General features: G+C 45.1%; 1 long non-coding RNA gene across 1 annotated transcript in view; it reads left to right on the top strand.

Annotated features, from left to right (window-relative positions):
* Window positions 1-19,408, top strand: part of LOC128352990 (uncharacterized) — a 93,355-nt gene that overhangs the window by 57,142 nt on the left and 16,805 nt on the right. The window contains exon 2 of the long non-coding RNA XR_008320766.1: window positions 18,064-18,159. This is a non-coding gene — a long non-coding RNA (uncharacterized LOC128352990). The remainder of the gene's footprint in view (window positions 1-18,063; window positions 18,160-19,408) is intronic.

Below are 19,408 nucleotides of genomic sequence, written 5' to 3'. Positions count from 1 at the left end.
CAAATCAGAGCAGGTGGGGCACACAAGAGTCTGGGGTTGCCGCTTTGCTACCTCCATACCTAGCATGGAGAGGGAGGAGGAGGAGAGAACCCTTTTTCCTGGGCATTGCTGGGATAGCCTAGGAACAGGAGGGTCAGTTACATGTCTAGATTTTGAAAACCTAGAAAAGCAACACAACTTGACAATCCTGATATACTAACCATGGGGTGGGGCACCAAAGGCACTTCTTGTTCAGGGCACTATTATCCTAGGACTGGCCCTGGATTCAGTTGTGTGGATTCCTACCACACATACTGAGTGGTAGGCCTCTGACCTACTTGGTGGGGGAGCAGACAAAGGCCCACTCCTTTCCATCATGCAGCTAGCATAACATGGGATGTAGACCTCCACACTGTATGCATGATGGCCTGATTCACGTCATCTCTCCCCCTCCAAAAGAGAGAGCAGATTGCTGCACATATGGGAGCATTGCATAAACAGACCTGTGTGTGGAAGGCTCTGCTTCTTCACCAGGCAAAGGATGTCATACTGGCTGGTATGTAAGAATCAAGCTAATATCTACTTTAAAAGTTATTTAACCAGTTGACAGCCTTACAGAAGATGGATACATGTTCATCTGCCTCTCATATAACACTAGAACCTGGGGTCATCCCATGAAATTGATTGCCAGGAAATTTAGGACCAGCAAATGGAAGTATTTTTTCACACAATGCATAATCAACTTGTGGAATTCTCTGCCACAAGATCTGGTGACAGCCAACAACTTGGATGGCTTTAAGAGGGGTTTGGATAACTTCATGGAGGAGAGGTCTATCAATGGCTACTAGTCAGAGGGCCACCTCCATCCTCAAAGACAGGATGCTTCTGAGTACCAGTTGCAGGGGAGTAGCAGCAGGAGAGAGGGCATGCCCTCAACTCCTGCCTGTAGGCTTCCAGTGTCATCTGGTGGGCCACTGTACAAAACAGGATGCTGGACTAGATGGGCCTTGGGCCTGATCCAGCAGGGCTGTTCTTATGTTCTTATCTGAACTTCAGTTGTTCCTGAACTTCCTGAGGCCCTAACAGAAATACAGATGAGACTGACTGACTAAAATCCTACACACCATTCAATTCACTTTATTCTGCTACACTGTTGTATCCTGATATTTTCCATAGAGCTCAGTCAGAGCATCATACGGATTCGCATCTGGTCTCACATCCAGATACTGATTCTATCTTAGGGATGGAACTTCAGGTGCTGATTAGCTGCAGACTTAATGTAATGTTGTTTTTAAGTGATTTAATCAATTTTACTACACAGTTTTCTACACATCCACATCACATAAATGGCAAAACAACTTATTACTTTGCATGCAGTATGATACAGATAAGCAGGCTAGTTGGGAGACAGAGCCCATCATGTGGCTCAACTCTATGGGTTCTACATCAGGTGCTATCAGACTATTCTCTGTGAGTTGGGTTGTTAACCTTATGCACCATGTTTCCTTTACAGTCAAGACAGTCAAGAAGAGAATGGTCATATTCAGACTTAACAGGGTAAGCTCTCCCAAGAGCATCTTAGGTCATAGCAGGACAGAACCTTCCAGGATCCTTTGCCCTCCCTCATATACATATCCCCTCCTAGGGAGTCATTATGTTCCTTTCCCTATTCTGAGTAACAGGGAAATAGTGTCCCCCAGAACTCACCCACACCCTGAAAGTTTGCTTGTGCATGACTATTTTGGTGCAAAGCTCTTGGGGGAATGGTGGTGTAATCACTGTCAAAAGAAGTGCTGGCATGGCATGGCATTTAAAGGGATTTAAATGCCCTTTCCATGCTGAGGATGGGCAGACCATTCCAAAAACGTACCATCACCTTCGTCACCCCCGCCTTCAAGATCATGGCCAATCACAGCTGCTCTGGTGATGTGCTGACACTTTGCCCACAGTTTAACTATGGAGCTTGCTGGGATCGGCCTCGGCAGTCAAGGAAAAGGAAGGGGCTCCCCTCTCCTGGAACTGGAGTTCCTGGACCATGGTTGGACGGACATATGCAATGTGATTCATGGTTTCAAACTGAAATCGCAGGTTTGTCAACCTCGAGTTTCATGTTATGTGTGAATGAGACCAACATCAAAGATTTAATTCCTAACCTGAGTCACCTTTCCCAGAGCAACTCTCCTTCCCATCACAGCCCTACATAGCCTTCAGTCTGGCCCCAGTTTCATGAAATGCAAACAGACATTTGCAAATCTCATATATGGCTAGCAAGAAGCCTAGTAAATAATCCTTGCTGTTGCTCAGTATACAAATTGGGGGACATCATTGCCATTGTTGTGGGCTGTGAAAAGCAACTGGCAAGATGAATACTATAAGCCATACTGTAAATGCCGCAGATCTGCATAGAATGGAAAGTAATCTTCAATCTTCTCCCCTTTGTTTCCTCCTCCATCAACTTGATGTGTCTTGTGTGCCAGTGATTCATTTTGGGGCTCGCCAGAAGGGCATTCTGCACGTGAAGCATGATGTCAGGCCAACCCAATTAGTATGTGTCTAACAATTTCCCATAGTTTACAAGTGCTGTTATAGAAGACTAATTTCTGGCTTAATTAAAATCAGGCTGTTGCTTCTGGACAGTATAGTAGCATTGCTTCATTTCTGGCATCCATCCACACTTTCTCCAATACACAGATTAAAATCACTTGCACATGTTTGTGCCCCTCCCCCAGCCATATTTGGCAAATCTGTTATAGGCTTCTTGCAACTTAAATTGACAGCAATTAATAAATATATATGGGGTGGGAAGGGAGTTCACCAAATTGCTTTTTTGCAATAAGTAAACTTCCTGAAGCTAATTTTATTCCTCTGAGTAGTGAAATGTAGGCTAGAGAGAGAAACAAAACAGGCAAGGAATGGTATCTGAAAACACACAAGACACACGGAAAAGGTTTAGATCATGTCTGAGCAGGTCCACATGGAGCAGTGGAAAGGAGGCATCTGTTTGGCGAAAGGAAGCAACGAGAATGGAACTCATATCAGGAGGGTTAAGGCCAAAACTGCATTACATTAAGTCTGCAGTTCTATGCAGACTTACCTGCCAGTAAAGCTCACTGGACATAGAGGGCCTTCTGTTCCAAGCAAAACAGGGCTGTGATGCACACGTGTGCCTGCTGCTAAAAACAGCAGCTACATATTTAGTTCCTTCTTTCCCCCGGCCATGTCTAACACAACTTACCGTATCTTGACACCATGTCATACATTTCTCCACCCATAGCACAGCAGCCAAAATTGTGGGGTGATGGCAGGGAACAGCACAATGCTATGACATCGGGACACAAGTAAATGGAGTGAGATGGGGAAATTAAACAAATAGCTGTTAGTTTGGGTAGCAGCCACATATTGTAATGTATCGTTTTGGCAAGCTATGCCTATTTTTTTGGAAGTGAGTCGCATTGGAATCAGGATTTATTTCTGAGAAAACATAATTAGAGTTGGCCTGATAATGTCATGAGCCTATCAAGTTTATCAGCTTCTAAAATATTTGCAAAAGTAATCTTTGCCCTATGTTATTGGCATAAACATACTGCTAGTACTTATATACCACTTCTCAGCAAAAGTTCACAAAGCTGGAGGAGGAGGAGAGGAGGAGGCGGCGGCTCCCTATACCCAAGGGCTCCCAATCTAAAAAGAAACACAAGATAGACATCAGAAACAGCTACTAGGAGGATGCTGTGCTAAGATGAATAGGGTCAGTTGCTCTTATGGCCTGCTTAATAAAAAGATTATCACCACTTTGAAAGATGCCTCTTTGCCCAGTTAGCAGGGGTCCCAACAACTACATATACTCTCTGTACAGTGTGTGGCCACTTATTTACATAGCAATATTAATCCTTTGAACTGAATTCTATTGAAATCATCGGCAAACTTCACTCAGCTCACCTTGGAAACTATTCTTCTTTTTAAAAAGCTTTCCTAGAGAATGTTGGGGTGTGTGTGTGAGTCTTTTTGAGGTTTTCCAAGGAACTGGAGGAAAAAAACAATGACCCCCTTTGCTATTAGTTCACCTTCACCTTTCCCAAGGAAAGAAACACACACACACACACACAGAGCTACGCTTGAGAATGGAGAGAGGGTAACCAGTGCTGGAGATAGAAAAGGCCTTGCCAGCCTTTACTTATCTGGAAATGACACTTCTGAGCACATGCATTTCCAGTTAAGGATGAGGCCTTAATTCAGACCTCTCCTAAGCTCTCTCCATTGCCACTTACCACTCCTCTTTATACAAATATGACAAATATTTATATACCACTTTTCAACAAAAAGTTCCCAAAGTTGAGAGAGAGAGAGAGAGAGAGAGAGAGAGAGAGTGAGTGAGTGTAGTCCCGTTTCCAAAGTATTCACATCCTTAAAAAGAAATATAAGATAGACACTAGCAATAGTCACTGGAGGAATACTGTAATACTGTGCTGGGGATGGATAAGGCCAGTTGTTCTCCCCCTGCTAAATAAAGAGAATCACCACTTTTAAAAGGTATCTCTTTGCTCTATTAACTTCTTTATCAAGAAGTTTTGTTTGCAAAAGGCTGTTAGCGAGGGTTGGGGTTAACTGTATTACAAAGTGGACCCAAATTCAGAGTGGTCTGGCCCTGGTTCATAATTGGATAAGGCTTTCCACATTGTGACAGTTCATAGTCTTAACTACCCTAGTTCTGAATTCAACCCCATTGCCGTCCCTAACTATTAATCAAGTATGTTTAGGCTGGCAATATGAGGGAAGGTATAAAACCCCAAGCGTAACTAAAACATGAAACATTCCCTAGTTTTGCTTCTTGATCTCTTTTTCATAGGAGCAGTTGTATTCAGATGCATACTTTAATATACAAAAACTTTTGCAGAACTGAGGCAGTAAACTCCAGTTATTAATTCCTTAACTACATTGCAAGGTCATCTTTCTAATGGATATTTGGGATGGTAGGTTGGGGAGAATTACATCTTCCTAGCTATAGACATATAGGGAGATAGGATTCTCTCCCATTCTCTTCTCCATGTCTTATTCTGTACAGTAGGTGATAATTTAAATAGGATTATGGATGGTTCTCTTACAACCTAAATAATTATCTTTATATATTTTTAACACAAAGTGTCCTAGTCCTGCCAATATTTTAATTCTGTAGCAAATGTAGAATTTGCACTATTCTAGTTCTCAAGCCACAGCAACTGGGGGTTAATAATAGCTTCTATTGCATTTCTCTTGTCTTTAGGTCTTGCTCTGTTAATTTGCCTTTAACTTCACTGTACCTCAACCAATATATAAAAATATGGATCTAGATATCTATTGGGAGCAATCCAGCTCTCCTTTTGTGGATGGTAGGCCACAAAAGCACCACATGCAACTGAGTGAAAGGCCTAGGGAAGAGGGAGTATGCTGGATCTGCCTGCTGTTCCCTTCTCTTCTACCCACCCCAGTTCTATAACTGCTGCTCTTCTCCTTGAACCAAAAGCACAGGCCTCACCACGAAGGGCATGCTGGCAGGAGCAGAATGCCCATTTGAGGCTTTGGGCATTGCATGCTTCAGTGGGAGGAGCAGGAGGTTTGGGGTCACCATGGCCTGACGTATTGCTGTGCCTTGCCTTTCATATATGGTGGAGAGGATTTCTCTCTTGATCTATACATGTGTGTTCCTGCCCATTTTATACATCTGATGAAGAAGGTGCTTGCCTGAAAAATCTAGTTAGTCCCTAAGGTACCCAATAAGCTCTTTGTAAGCAAGTCATCATATGTGATTGCACAGTAGAGAAGAGGATTAATACTCTTGATATATGGAAACTCCTCTAAACAGCCTGGATCTTATATAGACAACTATAGGGACAGAGAGAAGAAGAGGGCATTAAGACAGGACACACACTTTTGGAAGTGTTCTGAAAGCAGCTAAGGCCCATAGAGATGTGTTTTTAATGGCCTCTTTCTCTCCTTGGAAATCTTTCATTCTGAATGACTGACAAAGCCTGGGTCTAAATATCTTCTGGAAGCTTAAAAAAAAATAATTGGCAAGCATTTCGTTACTGAGGATTGGGGGGGGGGGTGGTAGGGTTCATTCAGTGGCCCATTATTGTAAAATATTTTAATTTGCTCCACACTGTGATTGCTTTCCTTGAGTCTTCAGGGATTGAGCAAGTTGCCTGAATAGGGACAGAGCAATTAAGTGAATAAATCCTTCAAAGTGGCACTTCGGATGGCAGCGAGGAGGACAGAGATGTTTGCCCAACTCAAACCCTTTTTGAAATGGTTCAGAACTGTTTGGACTTAGTTATAAGCAGATTTTCCCCCACCCCCACTAACATGCATGAACATATATGCTTATAATAGTGGAGAAATTTCAGAAACCTGAGGACCAATTCATTCCCCATCCACATTTATCTGTACAGCCTGTAAAGATAAATACAGCATGGGAACTGCTTCCTTATGGTGAGAGCCCATGCTCCTCTGGGAGTATATGAATGAAAGAATCACATACAGGTGAAACTCGGAAAATTAGAATATCGTGCAAAAGTCCATTAATTTCAGTAATGCAAATTAAAAGGTGAAACTGATATATGAGACAGACGCATTACATGCAAAGCGAGATAAGTCAAGCCTTAATTTGTTATAATTGTGATGATCATGGCATACAGCTCATGAAAACCCCAAATCCACAATCTCAGATAATTAGAATATTACATGGAACCAAGAAGACAAGGATTGAAGAACAGAACAATATCGGACCTCTGAAAAGTATACAGTGTACTGTGCTTGATTGGCCAGCAAACCCGCCTGACCTGACCCCATAGAGAATCTATGGGGCATTGCCGAGAGAAGGATGAGAGACATGAGACCAAACAATGCAGAAGAGCTGAAGGCCGCTAATGAAGCATCCTGGTCTTCCATAACACTTCATCAGTGCCACAGGCTGATAGCATCCATGCCACGCCGCATTGAGGCAGTAATTGCTGCAAAAGGGGCCCAAACCAAGTACTGAATACATATGCATGCTTATACTTTTCAGAGGTCCGATATTGTTCTATTCTTCAATCCTTGTCTTCTTGGTTCCATGTAATATTCTAATTTTCTGGGATTGTGGATTTGGGGTTTTCATGAGCTGTATGCCATGATCATCACAATTATAACAAATTAAGGCTTGACTTATCTCGCTTTGCATGTAATGCGTCTGTCTCATATATCAGTTTCACCTTTTAATTGGCATGACTGAAATTAATGGACTTTTGCACGATATTCTGATTTTCCGAGTTCCACCTGTAGACGGGACTAATGCCATGGTTCCTTCCCAAGCACATGTCATCCACCCTTCCAGCTGGGCAACAATCCCATGGAAAGGAACCAAGAGGGGAAGCAACTGTCCCTGTTCAGCCAAGCACAGCATCTCTCCAGTAGCTGTTGCTGCTGGTGGTGGGGTGTGTACATGTGTCTGTGTGTGCATGCATGCATGTTTGCTTGTTTTAGATCAGAGCTGCTCAATTTAGGCCCCCCAGCTGTTTTTGGACTAGAGCTCCCATAATCCCCAGCCACAGCAGCCAATAGTCAGGAATTATGGGAGTTGTAGGCCAACATCTGCAGGAGGGCTGAAGTTGAGCCGCTCTTTTGGGAACAGGGAACTATTTTCGTATACCTTTTGTTGTGTAAAACACTTTAATTTGTTCAGAAGCAGTATATAACAAGAATGATAATAGGTTCTGCCCACGCTATTCCTTTGTTCTTACATTCCAGGAATGAGGTTGACTCTCACCACAGGGATGTTACTCAAGTATGTGAGAACAGGGCTTCATAAGCGGCTTATGTCACTGTGATTCGGCCCTACAAAAATTATTAGGACTAGGAAAGCTCCCAAACCCACCCCTCCCGTTTAGAAGAAACAGGCAGTTGCAATTATTTCTTCACAAGCTTTAAGAAATTTCTCAAGGGGAGGGTGGGGATATGTATAAGAAAAAGAGCCCTACATTGAAGTTCTTAATGCTCTGCTTGGCCACTTTATTTGCTTCTCATTGCTAGAGAGGGTAGCTACAACATGAGACAACTATAGTTCAAAGAACCTCTCTCTAGCAGGAGCTGTCTAGCTACAAACATGGATGCAGTGCCAACATTATGGAGAAAACGTCCAATTTAAAAAGCTTAATGAAGGTAATTTGTCAACAATTTCACACACCATTTGGCCACCATTCTTGAATGTCACATTTTACTGTGCAGTTCTGCAAACCACCCCCCCCCCCCAGTAAATAGTGTGTTGTATTCAGTTTTAGAGATCCATTAATCATCTTTTCATCACGGCTAAGTTCAATGCAGTTCTCTCAGTAGGAGACCAAAGGAAGCACTCTGCTCTAAAGCGAGCTACACCATGGGAAAATGAGAATGTACACATTAAGCTAAGCTGCTAATGGATCTTTCCTGAGAAATCAAGGATACTCCCTTGGAGTACAGGATGCCCCACCTATTGTGAGGCAGAGGTGAAAATTAATCAAAAAGGAGATAGCACAGAAAAATGTTAAGTAAGCGTTACTTGTATTACAGAGGAAAATAATTATACTTAGGAAAGACAACGCTGCTAACAGCAACCCCAATCAGTTCAGATTCCTTGAGTGGTGGCTTCTCCAGGCTTGGTTATACCACTTTCCATTAGGTAAATATGTTTCTCCCCAGTTTGTGACAGATGGATACTACCACAGCCCATAACATTTTCATTCTTTTATAACCTGAAAATAGTTTAAGCCTATGATTTATTTTATTTTTGGGTGGCGGCGGCTGCCACAAAGCCTTGGTATTTATGTCTGCCTCCTGTCCCTGTCCCTCATTTTGCCCGCATCAACTCCTCCTCCTCCAGCTCTGCTGCTGTGGCCACCTCCTCCTCCTACCCTCACCCCTTATTTCACCTTCACATTCTCCACCACCACCCGTCTCCTCCTCCTCTGGCTCCTGACTCCCTTGTCTCTGCTGCCGGCTCTTGCAACATTGATGGAGAGGAAAGAAACAGACGTGGTGCACCTGGCCTGTGATGCAAAAGCCAGCCAGTTTCTGGCTGGCTTTTGCATCACAGGCCTGGTGTGGTTCGTGGCTCTTTCTTTCCTCTCTGCTGGTGCCACAAGAACCAGCAGCAGGGACAGTTGGGAGCTGGAGGAGGAGGTGGTGGCAGCAGCAGAAGGGTTGTATGTAGCCCCTGGGAGGCAGACAGCTGATGTTCCTGGATTGCTCCTAAACACCACTAGTTACACCCCTGGTTGAACTGATAACCATGCCAAAATATTTTCTGTTAATTGGTTCAAAATATGACATGAAAATATTAGAACATAAGAACAGCCCTGCTGGATCAGGCCCAAGGCCCATCTAGTCCAGCATCCTGTTTCACACAGTGGCCCACCAGATGCCACTGGAAGCCTACAGGCAGGAGTTGAGGGCATGCCCTCTCTCCTGCTGTTACTCCTCTGCAACTGGTACTCAGAGGCATCCTGTCTTTGAGGCTGGAGATGGCCCTCCGACTAGTAGCCATTGATAGACCTCTCCTCCATGAAGTTATCCAAACCCCTCTTAAAGCCATCCAGGTTGTTGGCTGTCACCACATCTTGTGGCAGAGAATTCCACAAGTTGATTATGCATTGTGTGAAAAAGTACCTTTGTTTGCTGGTCCTAAATTTCCTGGCAATCAATTTCATGGGACAACACCTGGTTCTAGTGTTATGTGAGAGGGAGAATAATGTCTCTCAATCCACTTTCTCCATACCATGCATGATTTTATCGACCTCTGTCATGTCTCCCTGCAGTCGTCTTTTTTCAATATACTTCAAGAAGGAAAAGATTTCTATTTTAAAATAGGTATATTTGTTCTCTATTATAAATGGAGGATTGATGATGCAAAAAGCAGGATATCATGTTGGTTGGTCCAGCCTATTCCCCCAGAGAACTGTATACAAGTACATGAGATTGTGTTCCCAGGTCCTTTTGGTTTTGCCTCAGTTCTCCATGGTATGGAATGTCATGTAGAGACAGGGCAACAAAGTAGGAGTCCCCCCAAATGCTCCATCAGAACTCCATCAGAAATCAGATTTAGTTAATTGCAATAGCATGATAATTCAAGAGCTAAATATTAGAAATGTATATTATCAGCTGGAGTTAAGCTCCACCCTTGGATTTTTCTTTCTTGTTCCTTTCAGTTTCTACAGCTATAATCTTATGCACACTTTCCTGAGAGGAAGCTCCATTCAGTTCCATCTTTCATTAGAAGATTTGCTTCCAAGTAAACATACACAGGATTGTATGCACGGAACTGGTGCCTGCCGTTTCAAAGTGGGGGGTGTCTTTAAGGATGGGGGAGGGTGCTCTTACCCCTCCCTCCACATTCCCCCCCCCCCGGTGCATTTCCCTCACAATGCACTGCACACTCATGCAATGCGTTGTGGGAGTCCTGGGGGCTGGAGCAATGTGTCCCGACCCCTACACTGGTGGGGAAAGCAGCAGACCATCTGGGCATGCAGAATTGCCCAGACCCAGCAGGCAGATTGTCTGTGGGGAAGGTGAGCTTCTGCTGCCTTTCCCTCCACCTGCCCTGAAGCCCTCTTTTGCAATCATGAGAAAGGGCTCTGTAAATCAAATACAAAAGCACACAACAAAAAGATTCAGGTCTCTGAAAGGGATTTTCATTTTAGGGATTTTCATTCACCCTCTGTTTGTAAGTTTAAAAGATCCCAGTGCCACAGATGTCTAAAAACTGGACACAGCCAAAGAATGTAAAGGAGGCTTTCAGTCAACAAAACAAAGCCTTGAAATTGATCTTCACCATGCCAGGAAAAAAAGGAAGAAAACAGAAGGCTTGCTATGAAAGAGGAGGATGAGGATGAAAGACTAGGGAAGGTTGTCCATATTATATATTCTGCAATGAGAAAAAAGTTACTGTGATGTAACTACAGTTAAATAACCTGTATGGATGGAGCTAGATATCTGGAACTTCAGTTACAGTGTGTGGGTTCACACATCACAAGGAACTATGGAGGCTGATCTCATGCGCAGCCTAACCTAGGCTAGGGATGCCCAGCTTGCCTTAGGTTGTGCATGAGAATTGCCGAGATTAGGCCCGATACTGGCAGGCCTGCACTACCGGATCATGTGTTCACTCAGGCTATGTTTAGCCCCAGCAGACACAGAGACAGGAGCCTTGAGCACCCATTTCTTGGGGGAAATCGCCCAATGCATGGCACGTGGTGTGTAGTGCATTGTGAGCTTCCTGGAGGCCGGGATGCATTGTCTTGGCCTCCATAACTGTGTGCTGCACCACACAGCACTGCTTATTGGGGAGCATGGTTCACACTCTCAGCAACAAGAAATTGGTCATCTGGGGGTAAGGTGAGTGTAACAAGCCTTCCCCTGGCCCGCAGGCCTGTCCACCTGGTTGTGTGAATGACCTCATGGTTTATTTCCTCTAACTGTGGTCAGTTTGTGTGTCTGAACTCATGCCAGTCAATAAACCATGGTTTATTTTTGGCAGTCAAATCACAATTTGAATTCCAATTTTGAAGTTGTGATGTGATTCCTGGTTTCAATAATTAAGCACGGGTTCATCAAACTCTGGTTTCACATTACATGTGAATGCAGCCTATCTCTGAGGACAGATGAGTGGTGGGGGTTATCTGGGGTGAACACTCAGCTCACACAGGGCAACAATGAAGCCCAATGGACCTGATTAGTACCCTAAAACATGTTGTAAAATCTTGTGTGACATACAGGGTCTCTGGGCAGACAAGTCAATGTGGAAAGGGATTCTTGAAGGAATACGGTAATGTTTGAAACCACTGGTCTAGGGTATTGCTTGATGTTATACTGGCACAGGTCACATCATCTACCATGGACAGAGGCAAACTATTCCTGCCAATGACAGCACTCATAAATTGAGATGAAACTTATTGATAAGTTATTGTTTCAATTCTATCATTTTCTCTCTGTGTATGGCCCAATATTAGTTTTCCTTTGTTTCCAATTTAGGCATGGAATTATAGGCTTGGAGGGTTCCCCCAAAAACACTAAATAATGCTAATATATGCAATTACATCTATACTCTAAATGGAAAAAGACTGGAACATAATCTAGCCAGTTTAGCATCTGCTAAACTGTAGCAAGTAGCAAGAAACCTTGTGTCCTCAGAAAAGTGAAATGGTTTGTTTTCCATTTCTCATAGTCTGCTCATTAAAGTTTAGAGTAACATTTGGTTTTTCACAGAGGAGAAATTGAGTTTTGGTTCTTATTAGTGACTCAGTTTTTCTCTCCAGCGGAATCTCCCTGAACATAGTTTGGTAATGTCAAGTTCAAAGGAAACAAAATACTGTGCTCAAATGTATGCAAAGAATGTAAGTGGGGGAAAGCTACATATTTTTGTTTGCTTTTAATTAGAGATGGATTTCTCATCTGCATTACGCCAAGCAGGGGGGAAAGGGCCAGCCTCTGAAACCGAGCAGAGTCTGCCTTTTCTGGGCCTCCACAAGGTTTACGTAAGACTTAAAACAATGCAAAATGAAGCCCTGTTTGTAGTCCTTTCACATCAGCTGACCTAACAAGGCATGCAACTTGTGGAGAATATTTCATGTTTCAGTATATATTCTGCAAGCCTGCATGCAGTCTAAGAAACACAAAAGAGGAGAAGGCAGTCATAAGGTGTCTTGGTGTTTTCAAAGCATGTTGTTAAGCCGTGTAATTTCCTTTTCCATGACTGACCAACCTAGTACACGTGTCCCTGATCTCAGCGTTCTTTGTTGGTTTTGGATGCTGCTACCTCATTTCCACCCCACTTGTGGGCCCCTGTTGCTCTATATTGTATGTCATCAATGGCTTTGGATAGAAAATGAAAATTGCTTCTCATAGGTGACATTAACCTGAGCAGTCCACAGTAGCTTGTAGAAATCGGAGAGCGAGGGGCGGTGGTCGTGGGGACCGCTTTGTATTGGAACTCTGAGGCACTGGGTAGCTCACAGTGGCTGCATTGGCATGTAACTATTGAAAACAGGATGGCTTTAAGAGGGGTTTGGATAACTTCATGGAGGAGAGGTCTATCAGTGGCTACTAGTCTGAGGGCTACAGGCCACTTTCATCCTCAAAGGCAGGATGCCTCTGAGTACCAGTTGCAAGGGAGTAACAGCAGGAGAGAGGGCATGCCCTCAACTCCTGCCTGTGGCTGCCAGCAACATCTGGTGGGCCACTGTGTGAAACAGAATGCTGGACTAGATGGGCCTTGGACCTGATCCAGAAGGGCTGTTCTTATGTTCTTAGGAGCAAAGAATGTTAGGTTTTCTCTCTCTGCATACAGATTTGTGACTGGAACAAGAAATTGTCTGGAGCCAGCAGTTGAAAGTAAATGGAAATAATAACCTTTACTGAGAGATGTTCCAGGGTGTCCTGTTCTGTTCCATAGAGGAGAATTTACAAAGCGAGGTGAGGCTCAGCACCATAGTTAGCTCTGAAGACCAAGTTCCTCCAGCACCAGTTAGAGGTGGGCTGAACTCTTAAATATCTCTGAGCTCAAGCTTCCCTTCTTGGGCTCTGCCTTCCTGCCTGGAGTATTGAAGCCATAAATGGGCAGCCTTGTTCTGACGTGAAGTTTGACACTTCTCTTCCTTTCTATCAGATGCAGCCCAAACCTTTCTATCGATCTGTTGCCAACACCGGGAAGCATAAATGGGTAGGAGGTCACTCTTTGGAGGGCTTGTGTTTTGGGCTATCATTTCTGGGGACTCTCTCTGACCCAGTGTTGGGACTGGGATGGGATCCAGCTCTGGTTGTGCCTCCTCAGGATCAGTTATGTCTCAGGGTGGGGATAATGATACCAGGGACATAAATGGTCATAGTTCTAGAAAAAACATTCTGCTGCAAGTACTAAGAGATTTCATCTGTTTATTTCTGTCTGGGGAGTACTTTGAGAGATAGATATGATGGTTCCAATCCATCTAAAACCAGTATTAGCAAGCTTTTACAGGCAGAGGCATAATTGGATCTGATGAGTCTGGAGGTTGAAACTGGCATAATCTGTTGGAAGTTAAAGGACTTTGCGCTGTCTCTTTGCCTCAGACAGTGGAGGACAGATTAGTAAATCAGAGGGCTAGAGAGTCAAGACATTGGTCATCCCTTCTCCACTGCTCTGACGCTATCCCTTTGAAATGTAGATTGCTACTCTTAGGGGATTCAAACTTCCTTCCTCTCTCTCTCTTCCTACCTGGCCTCCTACCTTGCAACATGGCAAGCCTCTCTCCCTGCACCATATGTGCAGAGAGGATGCAGAATCTGTCTGCATCCAGCTAGATAGATAGATTAGAGATCCTAACTCCTCACTTTCCTATCTAGAATGGAGTTCCTTAATAAATGCCTTTTATATTGATTTGAAACTATGAATTGGCTCCAAGTTACTTTACTCTCAGCACACACGCGTGCCTAACTAAACTACCGCTGTGTTGTGCCTCTGTGCACTCTACTATAATGAGAAAGGGATTCTCTCACCACAGAGAATTTCCAGCATAATCAATCCTAACGAAAAAATGCAGGTATTCATTCCTTTGCTACATTCATTATGGTTCTTTCACAATCCACCTGTTCTTCTGAAATTAATTCAAGTACAGCAAGTGTATTTAAATTTTCTAACACATTCAGTTCTCGGAATTTTTAATTCTTGTGGTAACAATCTTCAAACAACATATACTTGAACCACTGAAATCATTAGGGGTAGGTATCAGCTGGATTGTACAGCAAACCACATAAAATTGCCTAGAGATATACATATCAGGCAGTATATAAATATGATAAATAAATAAATTCAGTAAAAGCTGAATGTATATTCAGTTGCTGGCTGGACTCAAATTACCAGACTTGAGTTCAGTTCCCTGCTTTATCAAGTGGCTTTGGTAAATTACATTTAGCCTTAAGAACCTGATTTAAAAATGGGACAACTGATGCAGAATAAACAACAGCATGAGATTTACAACTATCTATCTATCTGTTTAATTCTATAGGGCATACCCATGGTTAATCCCATGTATGGCAGCTCTTGCGAGAGGTAGGATAGGCTAGCCATGGGACGGGTGGGGGAGGGAAAAATGGCAGCAGAAGTGGTGGCTGAAGAAAACTGCAGCAGGCAGGTGGACAGCTGGCAGCAGGATGAGCGGGCCGGGGGCCATGTGGGCGGGCAAAATGGTGGGGGGCGGGCGGGAGGACAGGTGGGCAAAAAGGCAGTGAGCAGCCAAGGAAGAAGGTAACGATGGCGACAAAGTGGCTGGAGGGCTAGCAGGCAGGGGAAGGAATAAGCCGGGCAGGCGGGATGGGTGGGAGAGAAAACAACAGCGACAGAGGAAACGGCGGCGGTGGGGCAGGTGACTAGAGGCACAGATGCTCTGTGTCTGGCCCAGCTGGTGTGTGTGTGTGTGTGTGTGTGTGTGTGTGTGTGTGTGTGTGTGTATGAGACTTAGGTGGTCCATGATAAATGGTGCCTGGCAAGCCCCACCCACAGTCAGAGGTGACAGAGCAGGAGCACTGTGATGACTGGGCAGTGGGAATTCTATATGCAGATAGGGAAGAAGAGCCTGTGATGGCTAAGGTCAGTTGGAATGCAGCTGTTACTGGTGGAAAGATTGTAGAGGAAAGAAGAATGTGTTTGTGTGTGTGTGTGTGTGTGTGTGTGTGTGTGTGTCTTCACAGACACAAACACAGACACAGACACAGACACGAATAGTGGGCACTGGTGCACCCAGCGCATTTGGGAGCCCGGACATGAAGGGCTTTGGAGGCCCACCCCCAACTGTGATGGGGGGATGTTAGGAGAACATCCCTTCCTTTTGAACTGTGAAGTCTGCAGAGAGATGGGTTGTGAGGGAGGAAAGAGCCCCTTCAGAAGAAGGAAGCTGCCACTGTGCAAATTAGATGAGGAAACAAGATGAACAAGATCTGTTAACTCAGAAAAGAAGAGGAGAGCTACTAGTCAATGGCTACTAGTCGGAGGGCTACAGGCCACCTCCAGCCTCAAAGGCAGGATGCCTCTGAGTACCAGTTGTGGGGGAGTGACAGCAGGAGAGAGGGCATGCCCTCAACTCTTGCCTGTAGGCTTCCAGCGGCATCTGGTGGGTGGGCCACTGTGTGAAACAGGATGCTGGACTAGGTGGGCCTTGGGCCTGATCCAGCAGGGCTGTTCTTATGTTCTTAAGAGAGGGAGGGAGGGAGGGAGGGAGGGAGGGAGGGAGGGAGAGAGAGGGGTGAGGGGAAGAAAGACAGAGGAAGAGAGAGTGGAGGAGAGAGAGAAAGAAGGGAGGTAAAGAGAGAAAGAAGGAAGGGCAAGGGACAGGCCTGGGCCTGTCAGCAGCCTGAGGGAAATGAGTGGCCATGTCAGCAGAGGTGGCAGCAAGGAAGGACCCAGTCAACTGTCGCCACAGCTTGGAGCTACAGAGGCCATTGACGGAGGGGGGGGGAGGGAGGCAGGCAAGGGATAGACCCGAGCCTGTCAGTATCCTGAGGGGAATGAGCAGCAATGGTGGTGGAGGCAGTGAGGAAGGGCCTGGTCAACTGCTGCTGCTACTCCTGTAGGGAGGAGCAGGAGCAGGGCTCAGGTGAGGGTGGGGAGTTCTTTGGGGTTAGGGGGACTGCAGCTTGGCCAATCGGCGCTCGCAACACTGTAGCCGTGACCAAGAGGGGTGAAGGGGATGGAGCAATGGGATGGAGGAGCAACCAAGAGGGGTGAGGGGATAAGGGGGATGGCAGCGATGGAGCAATGGGATGGAGGAGGTGCAGGAGCACAGCTCAGATGAGGGTGGACAGCAGTGTTCCCTCTAACAGGAATCCTCAGATATTGTTGACTACAACTCCCAGAAACCCCAGCTGCAATTGGGTCACTGATGGAGAGAACTCTGAGGTGAGGGGGCGGTGGTGGAGGGTGAGGGGAGCAATCAAGTACTAGCGCACAGATACTCTGTGCAGGTTAAGCTATTGTCTAAGACTTCTCTAAATTGAGTGAGGCATAACCAGTAGAGCTCACAATGAGTACAACTCATCACAACCAGTATAGCTCACCACAAACTAGATGATGGGCTGATAGGTTGGGCGGGGGGTGATCAAGAAGGTCCCTACAGGTCTGCTAGATGTATACAGTCTTAGGTGCATGAGGTAGTTTAAGCCTACCCAGCTGGAAATCCAGCTGACCCCACTAGAACTAGCAAACTGAAGGATGAGGCAAAACCCAAGCACCACTTCTTGATTTATTGAGTGGGGAATAGTGTAGAATAGAAAGCAGAGAGATGGGGGAGTGCAATCTTGTTAATTTTCTTGGACTTCTCAGTGGATTTCGATACCATTGACCATGGTATCCTCTTGGATAGGCTGGCCAAGTTGGGTGTGGAAGGCACTGCTTTGAGGTGGTTTAGCTCCTACCTGGAGGCCTATTTCTAAAAGATGGTGCTGGAGGATCACTGCTTAACACAGGGGCGAGGTGAGGTTGGAGTGGGCCCAGAGACAAGATTTTAAGATTTTAAAATGGGCGGCCCCCTCACTTAAGCTCAGCTCATGAAGTAAGGAAATCTTAAATGAGGCTAAATAGTGGTAGCAAAAAGCATAGTAAATATATATGTGTGTGTATGTGTATACACACACACACACACACCTATGTGCCACAATAGAACATCATCCTAAATTATTTTTTTAAATTGTGGAAGATGCAAGTCATTTAATGGTACTAGAGAAAGACGTGCTGTTCTGGTAACTCCAGGTCTTAACACTCACATCAGTTTCGGAGGATGTATACAACTGAAGGAAGCCCGGGCCGGTGCATGGCTGGGGGAGTCAGTCATATGACTTGACTCTAGGGGGGCCCCAAGGCAGTGGGCCCCCAGACAACTGTCTCCCCTTGCCTATTATACTTACGCCCCTGGCGCAACCCCTTGGAAATTGGGCTTTGGGTTCCGCAGGATTCCATTCGTTTCCCTATGCTGTTTAACATCGATGTGAAACCACTGGGAGAGGTCATCCAGAGATTTTGCCTGAGGCATCATCAGTATGCAGATGACACTCAGTTGCTTCTCTCTCTTTCATCAGACAGAGGTGAGGTGGTGACTGTCCTGAATCAGTGCCTGGATGCAGTAATGGACTGGATGAGGGTGAACAAGTTGAGATTGAGTCCAGACAAGACAGGTTGGTAGTTGGTTGGTAGCTCCTCTGTCCAGATGAATGATGTTTAACCTGTTCTAAATGGGGTTGCACTCCTCATGAAGGGAAGTTTGTAGTCTAGGTGGTGCTTATTGATCACAGATGCACTAGGTTCGCCGTCTGGGGGTGCTCATCAATCCAGCACTGTCCCTGGAGGCTCAAGTGGGCTCTGTGGCTCGAAGCGCCTTTTATCAGCTTCAGCTGATACACCAACTGCGACTTTACCTGGATGGAGATAGCTTGGCCACAGTTACTCATGCTCTGTTAATTTCCCGTTTAGATTATTGCAATGCATTAATTTTTATTATTAATAATAACAACAACAACAACATTTTAATACCACCCCATCCAAAGGCTCTGAGCGGTGCACAACAACAAAACAAAAACCGGTGGACAATCATTAAAGTTAAAACAATCCACTTAAAACAATACAAGAACAAATTTTAAAACAGTTTAAAACCATTAAAAGAATTAAAAACATTTAAACACAATTTTAAAAGCCTGGAAGGCCAGACCAAACAAATAGGCTTTAAGGGCTCTCTTGGAGGCCAACAATGATTCCAAATCACAAATTTCTGCCGGGAGTGAAAAGTGACATTCTGGCCTTCCACAGCCCAGGAGCAGCTACAGAGAAGGCCTGGTTCCGAGTCACCACCAGATATACCGGTGGGAATTGGAGACAGACCTCTCCAGATTACCTTAATGTGTGGTGAGGATCATACAGAAGAAAGAGCTCTCTAAGGTAACTCAGACCTAATTATTATTTATTCAGGGCTTAAAGCTGATAACCAGCGCTTGGTATTTTGCCTGGAAACATATAGTCAGCCAGTGCAACTGTTTAAGTACAGGATTAATATGGTCTCTCTTGGTTACCTGAAAGACCAATTTGGCTGCTGTATTTTAAATTAATGGAAGCTTCCGAAGGGGGGGAGTGGGGGGGGAAGAAGGTGGGTCCATCTGCTAGACCCCTTCCTGACCTGCAGAACTGTGGCCTTTGGCAGTGGCTGCTTTGCAGGAGTGAGTCAGCAGATCTTGCTACCAGCTGACCAGAGGGGCTATCTTTGGCCCTATATAGGAACGCTGCCTCCTGCCCAGCCTGCCAGAAGCCCTGTAGCACTGGGAGAGACCACCTGCTTCCTAGACAGCCCCCAGGGTGAGAGACTGGTGTGGGCTGTCTGCCTGTTGTTGTTGTTGCTGCTGCTGCTGCTGCTGTGTTGAACATCTGCTTGCAGGA

Source organism: Hemicordylus capensis, chromosome 4 (assembly GCF_027244095.1).
Source record: "Hemicordylus capensis ecotype Gifberg chromosome 4, rHemCap1.1.pri, whole genome shotgun sequence".
Classification (NCBI taxonomy): Eukaryota; Metazoa; Chordata; class Lepidosauria; order Squamata; family Cordylidae; genus Hemicordylus; species Hemicordylus capensis.
The sequence above is the reverse complement of the archived record's forward strand: the minus strand, read 5'-3'. Positions and strand labels throughout refer to the sequence as shown.